We start from the raw sequence: 15,598 nt of genomic DNA, 5'->3' as shown, positions 1-15,598 counted from the left end.
GCTCTGAGTACAAACCTTTAGCTTATTGGTGTGTAATCATATGGATTCTGCTGAATGGAAGAGTCGAATTCTGAAATCGTGGGTTATATTCGGCTGAATTTCTTAAAAACTACAAACATTAAAGTTGTCTCTCATTTGGTAACCAGTATTGACTAGATGTGTCTAGATAGGACTCCTTATCACTTTTTTTTCCTTTGCTCGACCTCGAGATTGTTGTTTAGAAATTCGATGGTGCGTGTTCTAGTTGTGTGCCAAATAAAAGTAAATCCACAAGATCAGTCGAAGTAGTAAATACATATAGGAAAATTGGAACAAGGCAATTAATCCTCTTCAGTACTGGCATCTGTAGATAAATAGACCAATTATAATATAGTTGATTGGGTATAACATGGCTACTTAAACGATATGATCTTACTTCGAAGTTATGTTGTTGTTCGTTTTGACTTCCGCTTTCGTGGTTAATATGAGTAGTTTGGCAAGAATATTTGAAGTGCAAGTGCAATCTTATCAACGGAATATATTGAATGTGGGGGACAAAAGAGTGACATATGGCGGCCTCACATACATGAACGAACAATGTAATTTGCATTGTGTTCTTGCATTGAGCTTAATTTACGTAAACGACTTTCTACGTACTAAAGAACATCCGTTGTAAATCTTGTTAGTCAGTGCATATTCAACTTGAAGGACCATGTAGCTGGGATTTAGTTTCGTTTCACCGTCATTATAAACAATTGCCAGCCACTTGGGTTGTAATTCAGATGGTTATTATTATTATTATTATTATTAGTACTACTACTATTTATAACCTTATCAATATTTTATGTTTGGTACGGTGAAGAATCATCAGTATGAATTATATAACAATTTTCCTTTTTACAATACAACAAAGCACGATAACTGCATACCTACATACACAAATAAACTTGGTAAAATGTTTGGAATTTAAAAAAATGTTTTTCAGTAAGATTAGAGTCTGTACAAACTCTGTTTAGAAACGTGTTTAGGAATACAAGTTGTTGGGCGGATCATTTCTAACAAATTGCTTGATACATAGTATATTTGCTAGATAAGGTATTGTAGAGCACTTATATGTTTGCTTGTATGCATGAACCCAAGTAGTTGTGAGGTATCTAACTCTGTCTAAGGACTCCTGCTTATATCTGGTGTTGTGTAATACTTTCGGTGCAATTCGTAAACGCACATTACAAACACATATGAAGCAATAAGGAAGTGAATGTGCTCCCTCGCCTCGTCAACAATACTATTCTCAACAATCAAGTGTTGATAAACGATGGCGATGATAGTTCTTAGCTAGACTTTTGATTGTTTTAATCGTCCTAAATTTCTTGTTACTTATCTAAATATGCATATATATGTTTGCCATTTTTTCATGCTATATGCATGTGTGTGTCTGTTTCTCTACAGACCGTGATGTACATACTGCTTCATTGCTATTGCCTTCTTTTCTATGACAATGGTATTGTTTTACTCATCGTCAATAACCTCATCAACAATTCCATCTCAATCGTCATGATACACTAATCTTTATTCCTACACAAAGATGTATGTAGTGGTTATTCTCTGTCCGACGAAATTGTACATGTACATTTATTCATTATCAGCTTTCGTTGTTTTCTGAAGAGAAGTGAACTTAGCGTTTGTTTTCAATCAGTCGGCATACCCTGTGTCTATCTACTTATATCAAATCGATTGCTTCTATATGTCATTATACTACCAGAATGCGAATATTGGAAGCGTTCAGTTGATTGTTGTATTTCTGTACGTATTCATCATATAAACGTGTTTATTTTGTGTTTTTACACTTTCAACTGAGTTTTCCCTACATTAACGACGTTATTCATCCTTTCACGTGTGGCAATGTATTTGTGTGAAGACGAGTCAGTATTTGTGATCAATAACATATGTATTTTTTTCCAGTTCTCAACATAACGTTAGCTTGATGAAGATTAAGTGTGAGGTGGATTCTTCTTCGATTGTTATTGTTGCCGTAATGATGGTAGTGAAGACTAGACAACTGCTAAGTATACCAACAACCAAACAAAATTTACTAGTGTTATCCCATGGCTCATATTACAGACTACTGACCATACCCAGATAGCCAATGAAACACCAGGGAGCATTAGGCTGCTGTTTTATCGTAATACAAGGCACCTTGACTTCACTTGTCCATGACGCAACCAGCAGTTGAGTCATGTCTCCTACAGGCCTTACAGTATTCATTCTGTCTTATGGCCGAAGAATAACCTAAACCAAATGGAAGTTAGTTGTATCTAGATAGATCGCATAGAGCGGTAATCGTGGTCAAAGTCAGTGAAAGTCTATTTAAAGGAATCTGAAGATAGGCGTATTTTATATTAGTTTTATAAAACACATTGTAATAGAGAACGTGACTAGGCATATCTCCAGCTTTAACTGTGGTGTATGTTTGTCTCAACAAGCGAGAAGTCAATATTAAAAGCTGGATTCTTATCCATTCATAACACTTAACACACACAGCTATCAAGTCCACGATTAGAGCATCGGAAACCTCTTTGAAAGCTTATAAAGACAACCACATGTGAGATCATTCTAAAGAGTAAGCTTTTGATGAAATAATGAACTGTATACTGCGCGTGTCAACAATAAAATCATGGAATGGATCAGAAAAGTTTTTTATTCGCTTCGAAATATTGGATAAAAATGGAATTTGATCATCAGAAGTTCCACTCTAATTAAAACCTATTAACAGGGTTCAGTATAATTATCAGCGAAACGAACGGTATTACAACATATCATCTTAATGTGCTCAAGTGTTTAACAAATACGTCATCAGTATTACAAAGAAAACATGATTTCCGAGAACGCAGTTTACCAAATGATAAACGTTTGCCAAATGTGTGCTCACATGTATATGTTGCATTAAAGCTGACTGTAAAAGCCATTGAGTATCTTTGCTCAGCGGCTCAGAGGACGATGCAATGATGTTTGTAGTGAACAGTACTAGCTTTGAAAACAGTTATGAATATCAACTCCGTAATCCAAGTACATCAGTCTGTCTAGTCTCAAATAGGACGAAGTGACGTGCGTCCAGGATTCCACTGCTAACCACCGTCCATCTCCGCTTATATTGCTTGTGACTTAACGGAAATATCGAGGAAACTCACACACGATGTATATATTACATAAAAAGGTTGATCAATTACAGTCCAAAACGTTGATGATATGATTCAAGTAACCAATGCAAAGGAATCTGTAGTGTGGAATCGAGTCGAGATTGACTATGAACACCGCTACCAAGAAACACGTGCCAAGTAAATCAGAAGGCGAAGGTCGAACGTAAGCAGGTTTATTTCGTTAGCGATCTCGTGGTATCGAATGAATACCAAGATCGTGCCAAGGAATGCTACAAGTGGAAGCAGGAGAAAGGAGTACGTGCGAAGAGTACCAAAAACCGCGAAACAATAATGGAAGGTAATGGAAGCACAAAATGGCTATAATTAGCACAGCTAAACAAAAGCACATTAAAACAAGCACTGGTACAGTTGGTTATAATAATAATTGTTATTATTAAACCAGTCGTGTTCTCGTGATGAAGGTGAGTCACCACAGGAGCCCCACGCTAGAAAGGGTTTACACTTTCGATAAGTAGCGGTTTAGTTCGTGGGACTGATCGGTTGACTAGCGATTGTAGGTGTTATGAATTGAAGTTGTGGTTGACTTTTACCCTGTGCTAATTGTTGTGTCCTTGACTGGAAAATTAGAGAGCAGCGTACTTATCGATCGATTACAATGACACGTAAACACGTACGGACGGCCTAGAGTCTCTATTGGTCCCGCTTCCCTGTCTAGCCCAGTCAGTTGAGTCCAGAACACAAGTCACAGCCTCGGAGATATGAATCATTGTATTTCAGACATGCTCTATTTATATACCAAACAAGCAAACCACATCGTACCATAAAAATAGTAAACAACATTTACACAATATGTAACGAATGAATTAAATAATAGCCAATAGGGAATGTACATTTGAAGTCCAAGGCCACCATAGACTTAACATGACAATGATTGGCATATTATTCTGTATCCACAACACCTCCCCTGTTTTTTGAAGATCCGGAGTTGATATCCGGATTTTGAAATTTTCTGAGTTCATCCTCCCCCACGAAATAACGTTGGGTCCTCATATACCCAAGTAACAGTTAGTCTGATTCGAATTAAAGCATATTTCGCGCATTGAGTAGAGGGTTCACTAAAACTGACTAGATGATGAGGAATAGCGACACCAGACATGAGGTCATTAAGGTTTGATTCTTGTGCAACATATTCTTCAGACCTCTTCAAAATTCTATCACTGGATAATAGGTCACTAAAACAAACAGCATCTTTGAAATTCATATTAGATTTCTGACCATTATTTGATGCACGGGAAACATTTTCTGGCACGAGAGGTTCTTCTTGTAAGCTGGATACCTCATATGTTTCAGGCACAGTGGGATTTGAACCCACAACAGGGCATGCTTCTGAATTGGACAATTCTGGATCTCTGGATGGATCATGAGCGACTGCCTCGTTTGCATTACTGATCGTAAGGGATTCATAGAGGCTTTTGTTTTCATCTTCATATGTCCTGCAGTCATTCTCGAGTTCAGTATGCAGGTGGTAAATTAATTCGTCAATCTCTTTCACATCTCCGAAACACGGGAGATTTAGCAGTCGCGTGCGCATATAGTCCAAAACATTCAACTGGCTCTCTCTGTAACGATCTAGTAGTATCTGCAATTGATCGGAGGGGATAGTCATTTTCTGAATCAGCAGAGTAATGAGAAATACTGTAATCAACTAACAACCAATGACTAACAAGGACGCCGACGACAAATCTGGATGCTGATTGGTCAGAACAATTATACTGAATCTCGTCCAATTACAGGGTTCAAAATTCTCTCTACCCCGTCGCCAATTGTTGTAACGCGTGTGTGGCAGAGACTGCAGGTTTTGATAAGCAGCGTATTTATCGATCGCCTCTGTGACAGTGGACACGGAAACACGTATGAACGACCTAGTGCCCTGATTGGTCCCGCTTCGCTGTCTGTCCCAGCCAGTTGAGTGAAGAACGCAAGTCACAGCCTCTGAGTTATGAATCATTGTATTTCAAACATACTCTATTTATATACCAAGCAAACAACCCACATCGTACCATAAAATAGGAAACAACATTTGTACAATATTTAACAAGTGAAATAAACATCGACCAATAAGAAATGTACATTTAAGATTCAAGGACACCATTGAACTTTACATGGTAATTATTGGTCTCTTTTTCCGACTATCCCAACAATCTCAAAATAAGTGTGGCATCTTCACTGGTGATCTCGAATTGATCTGGTACACCAAATTGTAGACTGTGAGTCTGTTTCTTTTAGGGATTTTATATACCAATGCTTTACTTTAATTTTTCTATACATTGTGTTTTTGGGTATACATATATTTTTCACTCGTTTATGCTGGCACTTGATATTTCACAATGACCGAACAGACACACAAAAATTTGGATTCGCTATGTAGACGACACGTTCGTCATCGTCAGAAAGAATGAGCTAGAATACACTTACAAATTGATCAACAACGTTTCCGATGACATCAAGTTCACAATGGAACAGAAGTCAAACAACAAACTAGCATTCTTGGATATATTGATCACTAGAACTGACACAGGAAAACTGGAAACTCAGGTATATAGGAAACCGACTCATACAGATCGAATTCTCAACTACAATAACAACAACCCAAGAGCTCACAAAATCAACTACGTACACAATTTGATCAAGAGAGCGAGGACACACTGCAGCACACTTGAGCACTAAAAAACTGAAGAGAAATACCTGAAGGACGTATTTCAAAAGAAGCGACTACCCAATCAACTTCATCAAAAAGTAACAACCGCACGCAACATACGAACCCAAGTCAAACACAAAAATCAACAAAAGGATCACCCTACCATATATACAAGGAATATCAGAAACCGCAACAAGACTGCTGAAAACCTCCGGAATAGATGTGGCACACAAACCAACAAAATCACTACAAACAATCCTATGCGAACCAGAGGATGAAATAACAAGGAAAGACAAACCAAACATCAACTACAAAATAAATTGTAGCAACTGCGGAAAACACTACATCGGACAAAGCGGACGCCACGTCCACCTTCGCCTACATGAACATCAATTAGCAGTAAAACGCCATGATATCTCTTTACTTGTATCGATACACGTGGACAACTGTGGACGCACATTCGAGTGGAAAAACGTGGAAATCTTAGACAGAAGAAACTCAAAAAGCACTAGGAATTTTTAGAAGCCTGACACTCAGATCAATCATCAATCAACAAACATATTGAAGTCAATTCAGTTTATCAACCAACCAGGAGAATCATGCACAAATATAAGAACAAAAATCAAAACAATGGGAGACACAACCGAAACAAGGAAGTAAACAATGACAAATTTAAGGTCAATAAGAACCAATCAACATCGAGGTGTACAGAACAAGCTGTAAAACACATATGGGGAAATTCGAACACTTCACTTCTACCTGAATTTTGTGCTGATGATGTCGTTCAGAAGGACGATGAAAGCTCCACGACCAAACCATCCAGCTCAAAGAACAAAACTCCACCAAAAGACATACATGGTGTTTAGGCTTAACACTATGTCCCCACCTTCGATCCAACTGATTCCCTTCTGGCCAGACAACATCGGAGCCTGGTTCTGCTACGCAGAAGCCTACTTCCACGAGCACGGTGTGAAAAACGTACGTGCGCAATTCCTCTCAGTAGTCAAGGCATTACCGCGCGAATTGAACAGGTACGTAGCACCTAGCATGTTTACTAGTGATGTTTCCGAACCCTACAAAAACCCTGAAACAATCCATCCTCAAACGAGGAGACCTAACCGATAGACATAGTTTAGACCAACTTAGAAAACATCGACCTGCAACATGTTTCTGCGACAGACATGTTGCAAAGGATGACGGCATGTTCAAACAGCTTTTCTTGTCCAAACTTTCTCAACAGGTGCAAGCTGATCTAGTCTCGTTTCAAAACAACGCCTTAGACGAGCTGGCTGCATCTGGCGACCTCATCCTTGAAATCACTATATCTTCTAATGCCGAGGATTTTTCAGTCAAAGAAAAGCCTCAGACGACTCAGAATAACACAACAGAGTTACATCATACACTTAAATTTCGTAACGACCGTAAACGATCACACCACTCGAAGAAACACCTCACATAGGCGATCTGTCTCTAGACCTCGAGCGACTGATAACCCTGGCTGGTGCTGGTATCATAACCAGTACGGAAAGTCCTCCAGAAACCGCAGAAAACCCTGCAACCCACAACAGGGAATGTTTCGGAATTTGACATTTCTGGACAACTGGGCGGATCATGAATAACTGTCTCGTTTACATCACTGGTCGTCCGGGATTCACACAGGCTTTCATAAACAGCTTCATATGTTCTGCAGTTGTTTTCCAGCTCAGTCTGCAGATGAGAAATGAATTTATCAACTTCTGTTGCATCTCCGAAACATGGAAGATTTACCAGCAGTGTGCGTAAATTTTCTAAAAAATTCAACTGGCTATTTTTGAAGCACTGCTGTTGTTGCTCAAGTAGAAGCTGTAATCGATCGGAAAAGGTAGTCATTTTTTCAGCACCTGCAATGAAAATTAACTGTAGAAATAATGACCAATGTTGCTCAAGGACGCTGGTGACAATCTGGATGCTGATTGGTCGAAACAATTAGCCTGAATCTCGTCCAATTACAAGGTTCAAAATTTTTCTCCACCCCGTCGCCAATTGTTATGAATTGAAGTTGTGGTTGACTTTTACCCTGTGCTAATTGTTGTGTCCTTGACTGGAAAATTAGAGAGCAGCGTACTTATCGATCGATTACAATGACACGTAAACACGTACGGACGGCCTAGAGTCTCTATTGGTCCCGCTTCCCTGTCTAGCCCAGTCAGTTGAGTCCAGAACACAAGTCACAGCCTCGGAGATATGAATCATTGTATTTCAGACATGCTCTATTTATATACCAAACAAGCAAACCACATCGTACCATAAAAATAGTAAACAACATTTACACAATATGTAACGAATGAATTAAATAATAGCCAATAGGGAATGTACATTTGAAGTCCAAGGCCACCATAGACTTAACATGACAATGATTGGCATATTATTCTGTATCCACAACAGTAGGACGAAAGAATTGGCTGATGGTCGAGTTGCCACAGAAAGGTCTTTTTCGGAGAACGGTGCCAGGAGCGGTGTGCTGTATTTGTTGCTCGAGTTAGCATGCCACACCAGAGTGGTTTGTATCCAGGATCTGAAAATTGCGTTCGTAGGTGTCCGGACCAGAAAACGCTGCAGACGTAGGACGAAACCACGTTGAGCCGAGGAACCAAAAACAACCATAACGAATACGTTCGAGACCGAGCGAATGTCGAACATTGGAAACCTAAATATCGACTGAGTGCGTTGACAAGGGCGTGGGTGATCAGGCCAGCTTTCGCCGAAGTTGACTGGAGTCGACGGAACCAAACGGGGATGGTCAAAGGCGTGGGCTCAGGAAACAAAAAGAGAATCCAAAAAGAGAAGAGTGTAGCATGCGTGTAGCATAGGATCGTTTGCTTGGGCAGCGGCCATAGCAGGAAGATCGAGCACTGGCAGAGTAACTGCATTCGTTTGGATTCGCGATAGAGCATCGCCAACACAGTTTGACTTGGCTTTGATGTGACGAAGGTCTGTCGTGAACTGGGAGATATAGTCCAAATGTCTGCACCCTCGTGGTGAGTAGCGGTCAGACTTGGTATGCAAAGCATACGTTAAGGGCTTATGGTCGGTGAATAAGATTAATTGACGTCCTTCTACTGCGTGCCGAAAATGTTTGATGGCGCAGTAGGCTGCTAGCAGCTCGCGACCAAAAGCGCTATATCTCGTCCCCGTAGGAGTAAGGCGTCGTAAGAAAAACTCGAGAGGTTGCCAACTACCGAAGATGTTTTGTTGCATGACTGCTCCTATAGCAACGTTGGATGCATCAACCGCTATACTAAGCGTGGCTGTTGGATCGGGATGGGCGAGAAGAGTGGCTTGCGCAAGAGCCGTTTTGATTTCAGTGAATGCAGTACGTGCAGAATCGTTCATTTCCAATCTGCGTGGGTTGCCGCGTAGTAAGTCGGTTAGTGGTCGTAACCGTTCTGCCGCGTGTGGGATGAAACGACGGTAGAAGTTAACCAAACCGAGAAAAGCCTTCAGTTCCTTGAGTGAGGACGGCATGTTGTACTCCTTTATTGCTTGCACTTTGTCCTCGCAAGGTAGGATACCCTGTTGCTTGATAACATGACCCAGAAATATTATTTCTCGTTTACCCAAATCGCATTTGTCTGGGTTAACTACTATTCCATTATCCGAAAGGCGTTGGAATGATAGCGTAAGATGTTTATAATGTTCATCCACGTTTGATGATGAGATTAGCAGGTCATCGATATAGACGTGAACAAAATCGAGGTCTCGTACAATGCTATCGATAAACCTTTGAAAAGTTTGAGCAGCATTCCGTAATGCAAATGGCATTCGTAGTAACTCAAACAAACCGAAAGGAGTCGTGATAGCAGATTTTTCGATATCTTCAAGAGCGACTGGGATCTGATGATATCCTCGTATCAGATCGATCTTAGAAAAGATAGTCGTGCCCTTGAGCGATACCGTGATGTCGTGTATGTGGAGGATGTGGTAGCTATCAAAGCGCTTAACTACGTTTAGAGCTCGGTAGTCGTCGCATGGTCTCCAACTAACCTCATCTTTATTGCGCACCATGTGAAGAGGAGAGGCCTGTGGACTGTGAGAAGGACGAATAATACCAGTAGCTAGTAAATTGTCAAACTCACGTTTAGCGAAAGCTAATTTGTCCGGTGCCAGTCGGCGAGGTCGTGCCGTGACTGGCGGTCCGCGGGTGACTGTGTGGTTTACCACCCGATTGGTCACCGATGGTTTAGTGAGTACGGGGAGTTTCTCGAATAAAGCGTGGAATTTATCTTCACGCTAGTAAAAGTGCCGAGGATTCGGTACGCGTTCATGTGGACTTTGCAGCCCATGAACTTGATTTTCGACGAAGTATCGATTAGCTGCAGGCTACGTGAATCGACAAGCAATTCATAGTGCTGTGGGAAATCGATACCTAATATGGCTGTGGGAACATCAGCAATGATGAACGTACACATATACCGTCTTCGGTTGGCCAGGTTGACCGCGAGTTTCGTGTGCCTTAGGTAGGAATGACTGAGCCATTAGCAGCGCGTAGTCGAAGCACTGTGGCTTGTGACTTGCTACTACCTCGTTGTATGACAGAGACTTGGGCCCCAGTGTCTACTAGGAACCTAGCGTTTGTGCGATATTCGTGCACATAGAATGAGCGACCAACCTAGGGAGAAGGGCCGGCGAGTATGGACGCTTTTACTCGCCGGCGCTGGCGTTTCCCGCCTTGTATGAGCATGGTGCTCGACAACGGCGGGCGCCAGACCCGTAGGACCTGTGGAACCAGCACCAATTGTCACTCGCTTCCGAAGCCGCCTTTCGGCGTGGCTTGGAAGATGCCCTTTTTGGGCGAGTGCTGTCGGGTTTGCGAGAACTTCAGCGACCTCGGGGGAGGTAGGGTTGTGGTACGTTACAACGGTCTCGAAAATTAAGACGTGTGTGAATACACCTGTCCCTGTCGCCATGAGCTGAGGAGTGATCGGCGTCCCTGTCTTCTTTAGGACGTGCCGTGAAAGCAACCACATAGCTGTCTCTTTTATTAGTTCTGGCTAAAATTTTGTCTGCTATGAGGGCTACCTGGTTAAGCGGTGCATCCTCGAGCAGTGCCGTCACAGTTGGTCGGATATGAGCTGGTAGTGACTCGAGCCACAATTCCTTAACTATTTCCGAGTCGGATGCTGTTGGTCCTGCAAGAGATTGCAGGCGCGTGAGGTGGTGGCCTGGTTTAGCATCACCCAGGGGATGACGTGCTTACAATGTCCTCAATCGTTCCTCCCTCGATGGGAGGAAATGTCGGAGAATTGCCTCTTTGAGGCGATCATAAACATTGGGCCCATTGGAATTGAGGACGACCTCATGTACGGCAACTAAATGGTCCCCGGGTAATGATTCAAGAGCGAGGGCGTACTTTTGCCTTTAGCTCGTAACGCGACGAGTCTCGAAGTGAGACTCTAATGCAGCAAACCAAACCTCTGGGTCGTGGGGAATGAATGATACTGGTCGAAAGTGAATGGCCTGTACGTCTGAGCCTATAACATTATTACTATTCTTGTTGCTATCCGTCATGTCGTGTATATTATATATTAAGAAATATTAATATGAAAATATACGACAGACGTGGATAGATAAACTATAGACTCACCGAATTGGCTTCTTTGAAGATTTTACCAGAGGTTGGGGAGTGTTTCAAAATTTGGCTAACCAGTTGTAACGTGGAGTTGAGTCGAGATTGACTATGAACACCGCTACCAAGAAACACGTGCCAAGTAAATCAGAAGGCGAAGGTCGAACGTAAGCAGGTTTATTTCGTTAGCGATCTCGTGGTATCGAATGAATACCAAGATCGTGCCAAGGAATGCTACAAGTGGAAGCAGGAGAAAGGAGTACGTGCGAAGAGTACCAAAAACCGCGAAACAATAATGGAAGGTAATGGAAGCACAAAATGGCTATAATTAGCACAGCTAAACAAAAGCACATTAAAACAAGCACTGGTACAGTTGGTTATAATAATAATTGTTATTATTAAACCAGTCGTGTTCTCGTGATAAAAGTGAGTCACTACAAATCCTTGCAGAATCCTTTCACATAGTTCCATGAGAATGGGACAGATCACTAACCAAGTGTAGTACTATGAAATGTAGAATCATTGACGCAAATACTGCAGTGTATTTGTTTCTCAAATCCGTCACCTTATTTCACAACGCTACGGCACCATTCTCATTCCGAGTTGAGTATCTGCTGAAATCATCAAAATTCCTTCACAATCAGCATTCATAACAACCAATTAGCAACAGTCTGTCATCCACATTTCATTAAACATTGACTAGTAAGACAATAGAGGACTGAGGTTTCTCGGTAAATATTAATGCAGTATTCCGACAGTTCAGTTTAAAACAATGAACGTCATCAATTTGAAATGAAACTTTCCAGTAGTAAGACATGATCAAAATGGACATTCACAACAAACTCATTGTTGATTCCAATTGTCACAAAATCGAATACACACTATGCCGTTAACTTATAAATGCAATATTGTAAACACTTCTAAAACCATTCCATTTTTATTCAATGAAAACAATCACAAAACACCATATTTTATCAACAGTTATTACGTAAACTATTATTAACGTGAGATGTGATTCCATGAAAAAATTCCGATTTGTTGAAATGATTAACAAAATATAAAGCGTTTTTAATAAAATACGAAGTGAAAATAAGTCAAAAGATGTTTGGAAGGATTACGGATTACATTTTTTCTGTGGAACAATAGCCATATGATACAGGTAATGCACACAACAAAGAACAAGACAACTAAATGTATGACAATGTGCAAGGAATAGTGTAACGTCTTGTGATTTTTCCTTTATGTTACTTCTGGTGTCATACTCTAAAAAAATACGAAACAGTACAATAGTTACTAAATATCAAATATTTACCAAATGGGATCCAGTGTATTGAGTAGCTTTCTTTAATTTATTTCCTGTAGTTGTTTTTTCGTGTTCAAAAAGTGTTGGTTTATTTTAAACGTTGACATTCAAACTGTTCCGTAGAACAATACGGTGGCAATATTTTCGAACATGAAATAATAATCAGATAGTTCAACATTCATTGTACACTGTTGTTAGGATTGATGACAGAACTCTCACTAAGTATCCAAACATGATACAGAATTTTCAACAGATTATGCTTCATCATTCAAACTGATTTCATCGATATTTTATAACATGTCACACAGATAGACGGCTTCATATTGGATATCGAGTGTCACTACATATTCTATGAGCTGAAAAATGTTAAACAACGTTATTACTGATTGTTGAATTTTCATATGAAAACAAAACATTGTACTCATATCTGATTAAATACCGTCAGTGTATACAATGCTTTGATTTAGACACTGAGCAAAGAATACAAATCATTACTTATCCGTAGCAATGAAATATTCGCCCCAGTAAATAGATTTACCATGTGGAATATGATATTATTAAAAACAACATATAAAGTCTACCTGGCAACCGTTTACTTTGAATTCATGAATATTTTTATCATTACTAGTAATGAGCATAGTGACTTTTCCACACCACATACACAAAGCGATTTGAAGTGGCGTACAGTGAAGGAGGTGCGTGCGCCAACTTGATTTAATCAAGTGTTAATCAGTACATAGTCAAGCAAAAGTAAGCTACAGATATGTAGTGAGTACGATAAGATGTATCTACATACACTCATGTAGCAACAATCAAGGTTGATAAGTGAATTATTAACAAAGTCCAAACGCGACTCGAGATGAGTGGATAAATTCGCTTGTCTGGAAGCGAAATAAGTTATGTGATCTTAACAAAGTAACTGACACTGCAGATCGGTGCAAAACTTTCAGTTTTTTCAAGACAAAATACTCATTTTCAAAAAAGGATGAGTGACATGGTTTCTCAAATCGTCGTTCAAGTTTTTCTTGAAGAGATTTCAGTCAATCCACTGTGATAAAAGGTTTCAAACTATGCAGCCACATTGGAAATCGGTGCGAGCAAGTCAGTTGTTGTCCGACAGAAAATTAATTTTCAATTATGGATGCTCAGTCGACTAACCGTGATGGAAAGTTGAAAACCATGTGGCAACATTCTAGTCCATGTACTGTCAGTTAGTACGTCTGACTAGTTGTATCATGAAAACACATGGATAATATTGAGTCGGCTTAAGGAGAACGGTAATGGAGCCTCCACAGCTCCAAAAGAAGCCGAAGAGTCCTAGCAAATCAGAGCATGGTGGAGCATTCTAGAATTCCAACGTGGCGTGTTACTACTGGTCAGTAGCATTATATGTCGTTAACGGATAGGCCGAAATATGATGTTGATTTAACAAACGCTAACATCTATAAACACCCATGATTTTCTATACAAGAAAGAACCTTGAAGTAAAGTATTCCTCTCATACTTTGCGTCTTTTCTCTGGCGTTCAGATTGCTGTGTAGTTCTAGATTGCGGGTTACCAGAATAGCTTAGGAAGCGAATATAGCGTTCAATCGACAAGACTTATCAGATAATAAATGATATTTTATTCAACAAATATTCAAGTCCATCTGAGCATAAGATTAAGAAATGACTCTCTCAGTTGTCGAGATGTTTTATCAACAGTCTTACTCATGATGAACTGATAGTCTCTATGGGTACTCACTGTAGACGTTCATGAGAAAAGAAACACATTCATGCCACTTGACTTGTCTATAACTTCAGTCTATCGGATAAGTAGGATAAAGTAAAGATTTCGGAAACTAAGCTAATAGTTCCAAGGTAATAGCAAATACATGGAATATTTCCGTAACTTAAGTATCTCAGGGAAATTCAATATCACATGTATCGAGCGAAAAAAGAAATGACAGTTCCAATTCAATGCCTAATTAACTAACTAACCTCATCCATCGTTCTGCGACATTGAGTTGAAGTGAGGACAGTTAAAAACAAGTCCATCATTTTGAATATTCAACAACGAATCGACGTGTAGTGAAACATCAGTTGAGACTGATGGGTGGAAATTATATAATAGCTGACCGAAATTACACATGAAATTTCCAATTTTATGAAACAAAACTAATGCATTTAAGCGTGAAAATAGTTAATTCCGATAAGATAAAGTTTAACATACCCCCAGAAACTTCATACTTCACCAACGTTCAGCTTTTGATCTGTTTCTCAGGAACATTTATTTCAATGAACCTCTGATCTCGTGTGATATGACTTTTTATGTATGTCGAGATATCATGCAAACGACACAGAGAACAAAGAAGAAACACTTAAAAGAAAGAAACTAATCCGAACCCCAAAACCACCCATGGAAAAAACACAAACAACTGTGTGATCAATCTGTTAAAACAACAACTTACAAGTACGAAAGAACAATTACTCCGAAAGGGATTAAACTACAATACAAGCGATGTCTCAAAACTGGAATTCTTCACAGCACTAGAGTCATCACTCAAAAATTCCGGTACCATTGAAGAAACACATCAAGAAATAAAGCGAACTATAGTACCGTTTACTCAACAGGCGAGAGAAAACAGCTAACTGACCTCACAAGAACTAAAAGCTTTGAAGGAACTCAGAAGTAGAAAGGATGATGTCATAGTTCCAGCGGACAAAAGACGCACCAAAGTAGTCATGGACAAAGAAGAATACGTCAAAAAGGCAGAAGAACTACTTGACGATAAGAGCACATACAAACTGATGGATACAAATCCCGTCAAAAAATTAGACAACCAGATCTCAAAGACTTTAAACAAGCTAATCAA

The sequence above is a fragment of the Schistosoma haematobium genome, chromosome 5 (genome assembly GCF_000699445.3).
Source record: "Schistosoma haematobium chromosome 5, whole genome shotgun sequence".
Taxonomy (NCBI): Eukaryota; Metazoa; Platyhelminthes; class Trematoda; order Strigeidida; family Schistosomatidae; genus Schistosoma; species Schistosoma haematobium.
Note: the sequence above shows the minus strand (reverse complement) of the source record.